Genomic DNA, 9,994 nt, shown 5'->3' with positions numbered 1-9,994 from the left:
TCAATGTGTACAATGACCTCCTGCTGGCCCCTCTCCTCCTTAAGAACACTCTGCACCCTCCCTGAGACATCCTTGATCCTGGCATCAGGGAAGAAACACACCATTATGATTTTTGCTGCTGGCCACAGAAACGTCTGTCTGTACCTCAGACAGGACAGTCTCCTAACACAATCGATCTCTTGGAGCCCGACGTACCCCTCATTGCATTAGGGCCAGTCTCAACACCAGAAACTTGGCTGTTTGTGCTACGTTCCCCTGAGAATCCGTCACTTGCTACGTTTTCCAAAACAGCATACTTGTTTGAAATGGGGATAGCCACAGAAGACTCCTGCACTACCTGCCTCACTCTCTCACCCTTCCTGGAGTTAACCCATCTATGTGACTGTATCTGCAACTTTTCACCCTTCCTATAACTGCATCCATCACACCACTTGCTCTTGTAAATTCCTCATTGCCTCTAACCTTTGCTCCAACCAATCCATTCGATCTGATAGGATATGTCTGGCTGTGATACACATTTGGATGTGAAATTCTTATGGCTGGAAAGGTGAAAAGAATTTTCAGGCCACTGGAATATGTGAAGGAGCTTAATGTTACCATTATACATCTTTAAATTTATTGGGTGGTCTGATGGCAGATGTTGAGGATTTCTTCAGAATTGTGTCCTAAGTCTCAATAAAATATACCAGCTGTCCAGGTTTCTGTAAAATAGCCAGTATTTTAATAGCTGAAGGTACCAGTGATCAGTCTGGAGAGTGTTCTACTCTCCTACACTTGCACTAATAGAAAGAGACCACATGAATTTCCAGGTTTTGTTATTTTGTAATTTTGTCCTGCAATTGACACAGCTAAACAGAGAGCACCACCAATTTTTACTGCCATGGTAAGAAATTATTTCACATCGCAATGAGGGTATGCACTGTTCTCGATGTGAGCCCCACTTCACTTGTTCCGTTGTGTGGCTTTTGGCAGGGATAAGGTCACATACATGTGAAGCTATAAGCTGGGTCCTTCAGTAGCATTATTTAAAAGATTGAACACACTGACTACAAGTAACATTTTGGAATATTTTCTATTGCAAAGTGTCCAAAAGTATTTTGGAATATTTGGCAAGGTGGTGTGGTGAATTCTTGGATTTCTCAGCATGCTGCTCCAACCCTACAGGGACAACAACAGAAGATTTAACAAATGCTGGAAGATTGTCGGCAGTAACAGTGCCTCGGGATGTGTAGAAGGATATGGAGTTGGAGCAGAGGCTGAACAGAGAGCAAACTTCATATGATGCCCTCTGCCAAATTGGGGATGATTTCCTCCATGTCCCTATACAGTCAATGTCTCCTATCTCAGTGTGCATGGCCACCAGCAATCTCCTGTATGCATGGAGGCCCTTTTCCAAGTCCTTTGCAGTGCAACAACTCTGCTACCATGGCATCCAGTGAGCAGACAAACAAGCCACCCTTTACTTTTGACTTGATTGCAGACCACTGATGCCTAGTGACTCACCTTGTACTGAATCCAAATCTGTGCTAGCCTCCAAAGTACAGACAATTTTAGCTTCTGAGAAGGTGGCTGTGAGGGTCAGGTCAAGAGCCTCAGACTCTTCATTAGTCCCATACTGTGCTTTCTCCTCCTCCTGAGTCTACAGGAGTTCAACAATACACAGGTATGTGAAAGCAAGCATTAGAAAGTTTGATGTGAGGCGTTGGGTTGGATGAAAGCAGGAATTCCATGATCACAACTTTCACTTGGTGCCATGTTTCAGAATGGGGTAGGGCATTGAGAATGGGCATAAGGCATTCACCTCATGTTATTTTGGACAGCCTTCACTGTGTCAGCTGCCTTAGGTTACATTGCCTTGGGCCTTTGTTAAAAATTTCTCCAGGGAGCTTGGGGATGAGATCATACAACACCAACTTACCCCTCTCCACCAAACACTGACAGTGTGAGCCCCTCTACTCACATACTCTATCTTTTTCAGATTCCTGTATTATTGGCAAACTTGTCCTTCAAATCAGAGTCTGTGTGCCAGTTTGTTTGGTTAATATGCTTTCTCTAGCTGAATAGATGGAAGCATTTGAGGTTAGGGAGAGGTGAGGGTGAGGCTGTCAGCATTGGTGGTTATGCGAGGATAAAGTAGAATAACTGAATTTTAGACATGAGTACTAGCATCCAGATACTCCAGAGAATGCAGTTGGATGAGCACTGTGGGCATTATGAATTGAGCATCATGAGATGTTAGGCAGATGCTGAGCTTTGAGGACACTTTCACTCACCCATGTGGTCACTGTACTTTTTTTTGCACTAAAATCACAAACATGATACCAGAATCTGGGTCATTCACTTAGAGTTAGAGAGATGTACAATATGGAAACAGATCCTTCGATCAAACTCATCCATGCTGATCAGATATCCCAACCTAATCTAATCCCACTTGCCAGGTTCTGACCCATATCCCTCCAAATCCTTCCTATACATATACCCATCCAGATACCTTTTAAATGTTGCAATTGTACCAGTCTCCACCACTTCCTCTGGCAGCTCATTTCACACATGCACCACCTTCTACATGAAAAAGTTGCTGCTGAGGTCTCTTTTATATCTTTCCCCTCTCACCCTAAACCAATGCCCTCTAGTTCTGGACTCTTCCACCCCAGGGAAAAGATATTGTCTATTTATCCTATCCATCCCTCAGCCTCTGATGCTCCTGGGAAAACAGCCCTAGCCTACTCAACCTCTCCCTATAGCTCAAATCATTCAACCCTGGCAACATCCTTGTAAATCTTTTCTGAACCCTTTCAAGTTTCTCAACATCCTTCCGATAGGAAAGAGACCAGAATTGCATGCAATATTTCAAAAGTGGCCTAACCAATGTCCTGTACAGCCGCAACATGACCTCCCAACTCCTGAACTCAATACTCTGACCAATGAAGGAAAGTATACCAAATACCTTCTTCACTATCTTATCTCAATGCCACTCTACTTTCAAGGAGTTATGAACCTGCACTCCAAGGTCTCTTTGTTTGTGCAAAACAAACATAATTCACAAGATTCCATGCAAAGACTGCACAAAACACTATAGAGACAGGCAACTAGCAACAACTTACCACAACCAGCAGAACCTAGTAGCCATACAAGGACCACAAATTTGACTGGGACAACACAATGATGATAGAACAAGCTAAACAGAGGACAGCCAGAGAATTTCTAGAAGCACGGCACTCATCCATAGACTCCATCAACAAACATATGGACCTAGACCCAATATAACAGCCACTACAATGAACAAGCAGAACCAGCAATCGGAAGCAGCAGTAACAGAACCAAATAAATTCTGGAAGACTTAGTACAGCAAAGCTTCACAGGAGGCTCCAAAGCACTGAAGATGTCATGTAGACAGGGAATGAAACATCAGCGAATCAACTTCCCAGCTCAGCGAACATAACTACACTGTGCATGGTGGCATAGTGTGGGTGGCATGGTGGTACAGTGGTTAGCACTGCTGCCTCACAGTGCTAGAGACCCGGGTTCAATTCCTGCCTCAGGCAACCGACTGTGTGGAGTTTGCACATTCTCCCCGTGTCTGCGTGGGTTTCCTCTGGGTGCTCCGGTTTCCTCCCACAGTCCAAAGGTGTGCAGGTTAGGTGAATTGGCCATGCTAAATTGCCCGTAGTGTTAGGTGCAGGGGTAAATGTAGGGGAATGGGTCTGGGTGGGTGCGCTTCGGTGGGATGTTGTGGACTTGTTGGGCCAAAGGGCCTGTTTCCACACTGTAAGTAATCTAATATTATATTTACTCATTTACTCATTATATTTACTCAAATAATGTTTTCAGAAGGAACATAGTGCTTTCAGATCAAATTGTGTTATGTTAAATTTTAAGTTCATCTTTATTTCAAGCATTTTTTTTTGCTAAAGACATTTCATTTTCAGAATGACTGAAAGCTGAAGTTGCACTATACCAACATACGTATGGCATGCTGCTTCAAGCTGTATTATAATTTACTTATAAAATATTTATCTGGAATCTTTATGAGGTCCTCTTAATGTCTCAGCAAAACTTTGGTGGAATCCCCTGATAAACTGTTAAAGATGGCTGTTTACACAATTTTCCAAAAAGGCTTATTGAAGGAGGGAATTTAGGTGGGAATTCATCATAAAACCTGAGAGTTGATAAAATTCCGACATAAGATTTATTCCACAATATCTCAACAAGGATCATTGTCAGAATATGAGAAGGAAAAATAATGCAGAGCTGTAGGAAAAGAGCAGGTGAGTGACACTAATTGGATAGCTCTCCAAAAGGCTAGCACTAGGGTGATGGGGCAAATCATCTTCTTCTTTGCTACATCATTCTAAAAGCGGTAATTTTGCTGATTTCTACACTTTAGTGAATGTGAAGTATCGATCTTTCACTGTGTACAGGATTTTGCATTTCTTTGATATAGCCCAAATAAAACCATATCCCAAAATGTCTAAATGTCACTGGAAGTGGAGAATGAGGTGATGTAATACAATCAAACAAGGATCAGTTTTGAAAAAAATAAACACAGGAATGTAATGCAAAATTAACCTGCGGCCATTAATTACAATGTGGACAACAAATGTAATGTGCCACATTGCCTGCCTTTCTGGAACCTGGAGTATTCCAGCAGCAATTTGGCACAGGACTTTGAGTAGAGTTTGCAATCCATGTTTTCTTTTAGGAAAGTGGTGGCCAATTCAAAGACAATACTTACTTACCAAGCCCTTCACGCAGCACCCAGTGATTATGTGTCTCCGCTTCCATTTCAACACAGGTAGATATCATCCACAACTGAGTACTACAGCAAAATTGCACATCGAGATCATGCAAGCCTCTTTGGCCAAGCACAGAAAGCTCTATCCACAAAAAACTTGCCAGTTTTCACAGCAGTCCAGTAATTTGTCCTTCAACAGGTCACAAGGTATTATTGATACTGTCCCCACCTCCAGGAGAATAGAAGTGATTTTATGGTGCATGTGTCTGTTGTCCATCTGAAGATGATAACTTTCACATTTCCATCACTGTCACTGCACCAATATTCTTGCTGTTACCTCTCAGCCAGCCAATCTAATGACTTTTTTGATTACTCAGGGAGACGTGGGCTTCGCTGCCTGGGCCCGTATTTCTTGCACATCCCTAACTGTCCAACAGAGGTTTGTGGGAAGCTATCTTCCGGAGTGCTGGATGTCTTGAAATGCATAACAGTGGATAAATCCCCAGGACCTGACCAGGTGTACCCTAGAACCCTGTGGGAAGCGAGGGATATGATTGCTGGCCCCCTTGCTGAGATACTTGTATAATCGATAGGCACATGTGAGGTGCTAGAAGTCTGGAGGTTGGCTAACATGGTGCCACTAGTTAAGAGAGGTGTAAAGAAAAGCCAGGGAACTAGAGACCAGTGAGCCTGACATCAGTGGTGGGCAAGTTGTTGGAAGGAATTCTGAGGGACAGGATGTACATGAATTTGGAAAGGCAAGGACTGATTAGAAATAGTTAACATGACTTTGTGCGTGGAAAATCATGTCTCACAAACTTGATTGAGTTTTTTGAAGAGGTAACAAAGAAGATTGATGAGGGCAGAGTGGTAGACATGATCTATATGGACTTCAGTAAGGCGTTCAACACGGTTCCCCATGGGAGATTGGTTAGCAAGATTAGATCACATGGAATACCGAGAAAACTAGCCATTTGGATACAGAACAGGCTCGAAGGTAGAAGACAGATGGTGGTGGTAGAGGGCTTTTTCAGACTGGAGGCCTGTGACCAGTGGAGTGCCACAAGGATTGGTGCTGGATCCACTACTTTTTGTCATTTATATAAATGATTTGGATGTGAACATGGGAGTACAGTTAGTAAGTTTGCAGATGACACCAAAATTGGAGGTGTAGTGGACAGCGAAGAAGGTTACCTCAGATCACGATGGGGTCTTGATCAGATGAGCCAATGGGCTGAGGAGTGGCAGATGGACTTTAATTTAGATAAATGCGAGGTGCTGCATTTTGGGAAAGCAAATCTTAGCAGGACTTATACACTTAATGGTAAGGTCCTAGGGAGTGTTGCTGAATGAAGAGACCTTGGGGTGCAGGTTCGTAGCTCCTTGAAAGTGGAGTTGCAGGTAGATAGGATAGTGAAGAAGGCATTTAGTGTGCTTTCCTTTATTGGTTAGTGTATTGAGTACAGGAGTTGGGAGGTCATGTTGCGGCTGTACAGGACATTGGTTAGGCCACTTTTGAAATATTGCATGCAATTCTGGTCTCTTTCTTATCGGAAGGATGTTGAGAAACTTGAAAGGGTTCAGAAAAGATTTACAAGGATGTTGCCAGGGTTGAACGATTTGAGCTATAGGGAGAGGTTGAATTGGATAGGGCTGTTTTCCCTAGAGCGTCAGAGGCTGAGGGGTGACCTTATAGAGGTTTATAAAATCATGAGGCGCATGGATAGGATAAATAGACAAAGTCTTTTCCTTGGGATGGGGGAGTCCAGAACTAGAGGGCATAGGTTTAGGGTGAGAGGGGAAAGAGACCTAAGCGGCAACCTTTACAAGCAGAGGGTGGTGTGGAATGAGCTGCCAGAGGAAGTGGTGGAGGCTGGTACAATTGCAACACTTAAAAGGCATCTGGATGGTTATATGAATAAGAAGGGTTTGGAGGGATATGGGCTGGGTGCTGGCAGGTCGGATTAGGTTGGGTTGGGATATCTGGTCAGCATGGACAAGTTGGACTTAAAGGTCTGTCTCCATGCTGTACATCTCTATTGCTCTGTGACTCCATGACTCCATGACCCATTGCAGTACATTTGATTTCGGTATACTTACAATGCTGTTAGGAATGGAGTTCTAAGATTTTGTCCCAGTGTCAGTAAAGGAACAGTGAGATACTTTCAAGTCAGATGGTGAGTGGTTTGGGTACAAGTTGGTGGTGTTCCCATTTATCTGCTGCCTTTGTCCTTCTAGATGGTAGTGATCATGGGTTTGGAAGGTGCAATCCAAGGCACTTTCATGAATCTATGCAGTGTAACTTGCTGCTACTGAATGTCAGTGATGGAGGGGGTGAACGTTTGTAGATGTAATTGCTTTGTCCTGGATGTCAAGTTTCTTGAGTGTTGTTGGTGCAGCACTCATCCAGGCAAGTGGGGGGTATTTCATCACACTCCTGACTTGTGCCTGATAGCTCATGGGTAGGATTTCTACAAGATTTCTAGACTCTAACCTGCTGTCATACGCAAAGTATTTATAAGGCTAGTCCAGTTTAGTTTCTGGTTAGTGGTAACCTCGGTAAGCTAATAATTGGGGATTCAGCAAATGGTAATGCCATCAAATGTGAATGGGCATTGTTAGATGCTGTCTTGTTGCGAAAGATCATTGCCTAGCTCTATTGTAGCATGACTGTTATTTGCCACTTGTCAGTCCAAGTTTAAACATCACCCAGGACTTGCTGCACTTGGACACATATTACTACTGAATTTGAGAAGATGTGAATGGTACTGCATTGTTCAAGTTTACCAACATCTTATCTATAGCAGAGAGACCAGAATTGAATGCTGTATTTCAAATATAGCCTAACCTACACGACCAATGAGTTGTATAGCCGCAACATGACATCCTAACTCCTACACTCAATGCACTGACCAATAAAGGCAAGTCTACCAAATGTTTTCTTCATTACGTTGTCTACCTGTGACTCCACCTTCAAGGAACTATGAACTTACACCCCAAAGTCTCTTTGTTCAGCAATATTCCTTAGGACCTTACCATTAAGTGTATAAGTTCTACCTTGATTTACCTTAACAAAATGCAATATCTCACATTTATCTAAATTTAACTCCATCTGCCACCCATCGGCCCATTTGATCAAGGTCCCATTAGGATAACCTTCTTTATTGTCCACTACACCACCAATTTTGTTGTCATCTGCAAACTTACTAATCATTCCTCCTATTTACATATTTATATAAATGAAAATCCATGTGGCACACTGCTGGTGTCAGGCCTCCATTCCAAGAAAAAACCCTCTACCATCACCGTCTGTCTCTTACCTTCATGTCAATTTTGTATCCAAATGACTTGATCTGCCTGGATTCCATATGATCTAACCTTGCTGACCAGTATACCATGTAGAACCTGTCAACACCTTGATGAAATCTACATAGACAATGTCCACCACTCTGTCTTTCTCAATTCCTCAACTCATAAGTTTCACCATAGTGCAGGACAAATAAAGCAGATGAATTGGAAAATCACAGCCTCCAAATTTCCCTTCAAGTTGTACTATAATGACTTAGAAATATACCATCATTTCTTCATCATTACTGTATGAAAATCCTTCTTAACAGTCTTATGTGTACATCCACTTGACACTGACTACAGCAGTTCAGAATATGGTTCACTACATGCATCCTAGGGCAAATAGAGATTGGCTAGAAATGCTGGCTTTGACAGCTATATCTGCATCCCATGAATGAATAAAAACATTTTTTGTCCATTGTTTGTAAATAACGTGAATAGGAGAGGGGCAGGATTATTCCTGATGGAACACCGTTGATCATAGCCACTTAAAACAGGATACTCAGCATCTACCATACCTTCTGGGTTAACTTGCAATGTTAGTTTCCAATCTGAGAAATCTGCAATACATTCTACAAAGCCAAAACTTCCTAAAGATCCTCCCATGAGGATCAGATAGAGTCATAGAGTCATAGCGATATACAGCATGGAAATACACCCTTCAGTCTAACTCATCAATGCCAACCAGATATCCAAAATTAATCTAGTCCCATTTGCCAGCACTTGGCCCATATCCCTGTAACCTTTCCTATTCACATACGCATACAAATGCCTTTTAAATATTGTAATTGCACTCGACTCCACCACTTTCTCTGACAGCTCATGCCATACACACACCACCCTCTATGTGAAAACATTGCTCCTTAGATCACTTTTAAATCTTTCCCCTCTCACCTTAAACTTATGCCACTGGTTCTGGACTCCCCCACATTAGGTAAAAGACTTTGTTTACTTACCCTATCCATGCCCCTCATGCTTTTATAAACCTCTATGAGGTCACCCTCAGCCTCCGATGCTCCAGGGAAAACAGCCTCTCCCTATAGCTCAAACCTTCCAACCCTGTCAACATCCTTGTAAGTCTTTTCTGAACCCTTTCAAGTTTCATCACATCCTTCCATAGGAGGAAGATTAGAATTGCACACAACATTCCAAAGGTGGTCTAACCAATGTTTGCTTTCTAAAAATATAAATTAATGATTGAATAGACTCTCCAGCTGATAAAATGATTTTATGGTGAATGAAATTAAGCAGAGTTGCATATTGTCAAAATCCTTGCCCAAATAACTCAGCTCTTCCTCTTTTATTTTAAATGCCTTTTATGTAGCTCAAATTGAATTAATTCTCTGTGAGACCTGCAGTTAAATATCCAACTGTCAGTCTTATATATGTTGCTTTCCAATAGACTCATCTGGGATTCCTTGAGTAGTTTTGCTGTCATCAAAACTTTCTTGTAGGTGTTGGTCAGTGTTATTGATTCCAAGCAGAGAAGGATACCCACATGATATTCCACAGAAGATAGGCTTGATCTTGATGAACAGTAAATGGATTAATTACATATTACTTATTATGTAGATGCATTATCTCCGAAATACACGATGGTTTCTTCTGAAGCATCAGGTTCATCTTAAGATTAGATTAGATTCTCTATAGTATGGAAACAGGTCAGTTGGCCCAACAAGTCCACACTGACCTTCCAAAGAGTAACCCACCCAGACCCATTCCATACCTTATATTTCCCTCTGACTAATGCACCTAATACTATGGGCAATTTACTATGGCCAATTCACCTAACCTGCACATCTTTGGACTGTGGGAGGAAACCGGAGCACCCGGAGGAAACCCATGCAGACACAAGGAGAATGTGCAAACTTCACACAGACAGTCGCGCAAGGTAAGTTAGCTCACATTACT

Source organism: Chiloscyllium plagiosum, chromosome 3 (assembly GCF_004010195.1).
Source record: "Chiloscyllium plagiosum isolate BGI_BamShark_2017 chromosome 3, ASM401019v2, whole genome shotgun sequence".
Classification (NCBI taxonomy): Eukaryota; Metazoa; Chordata; class Chondrichthyes; order Orectolobiformes; family Hemiscylliidae; genus Chiloscyllium; species Chiloscyllium plagiosum.
The sequence above is the reverse complement of the archived record's forward strand: the minus strand, read 5'-3'. Positions refer to the sequence as shown.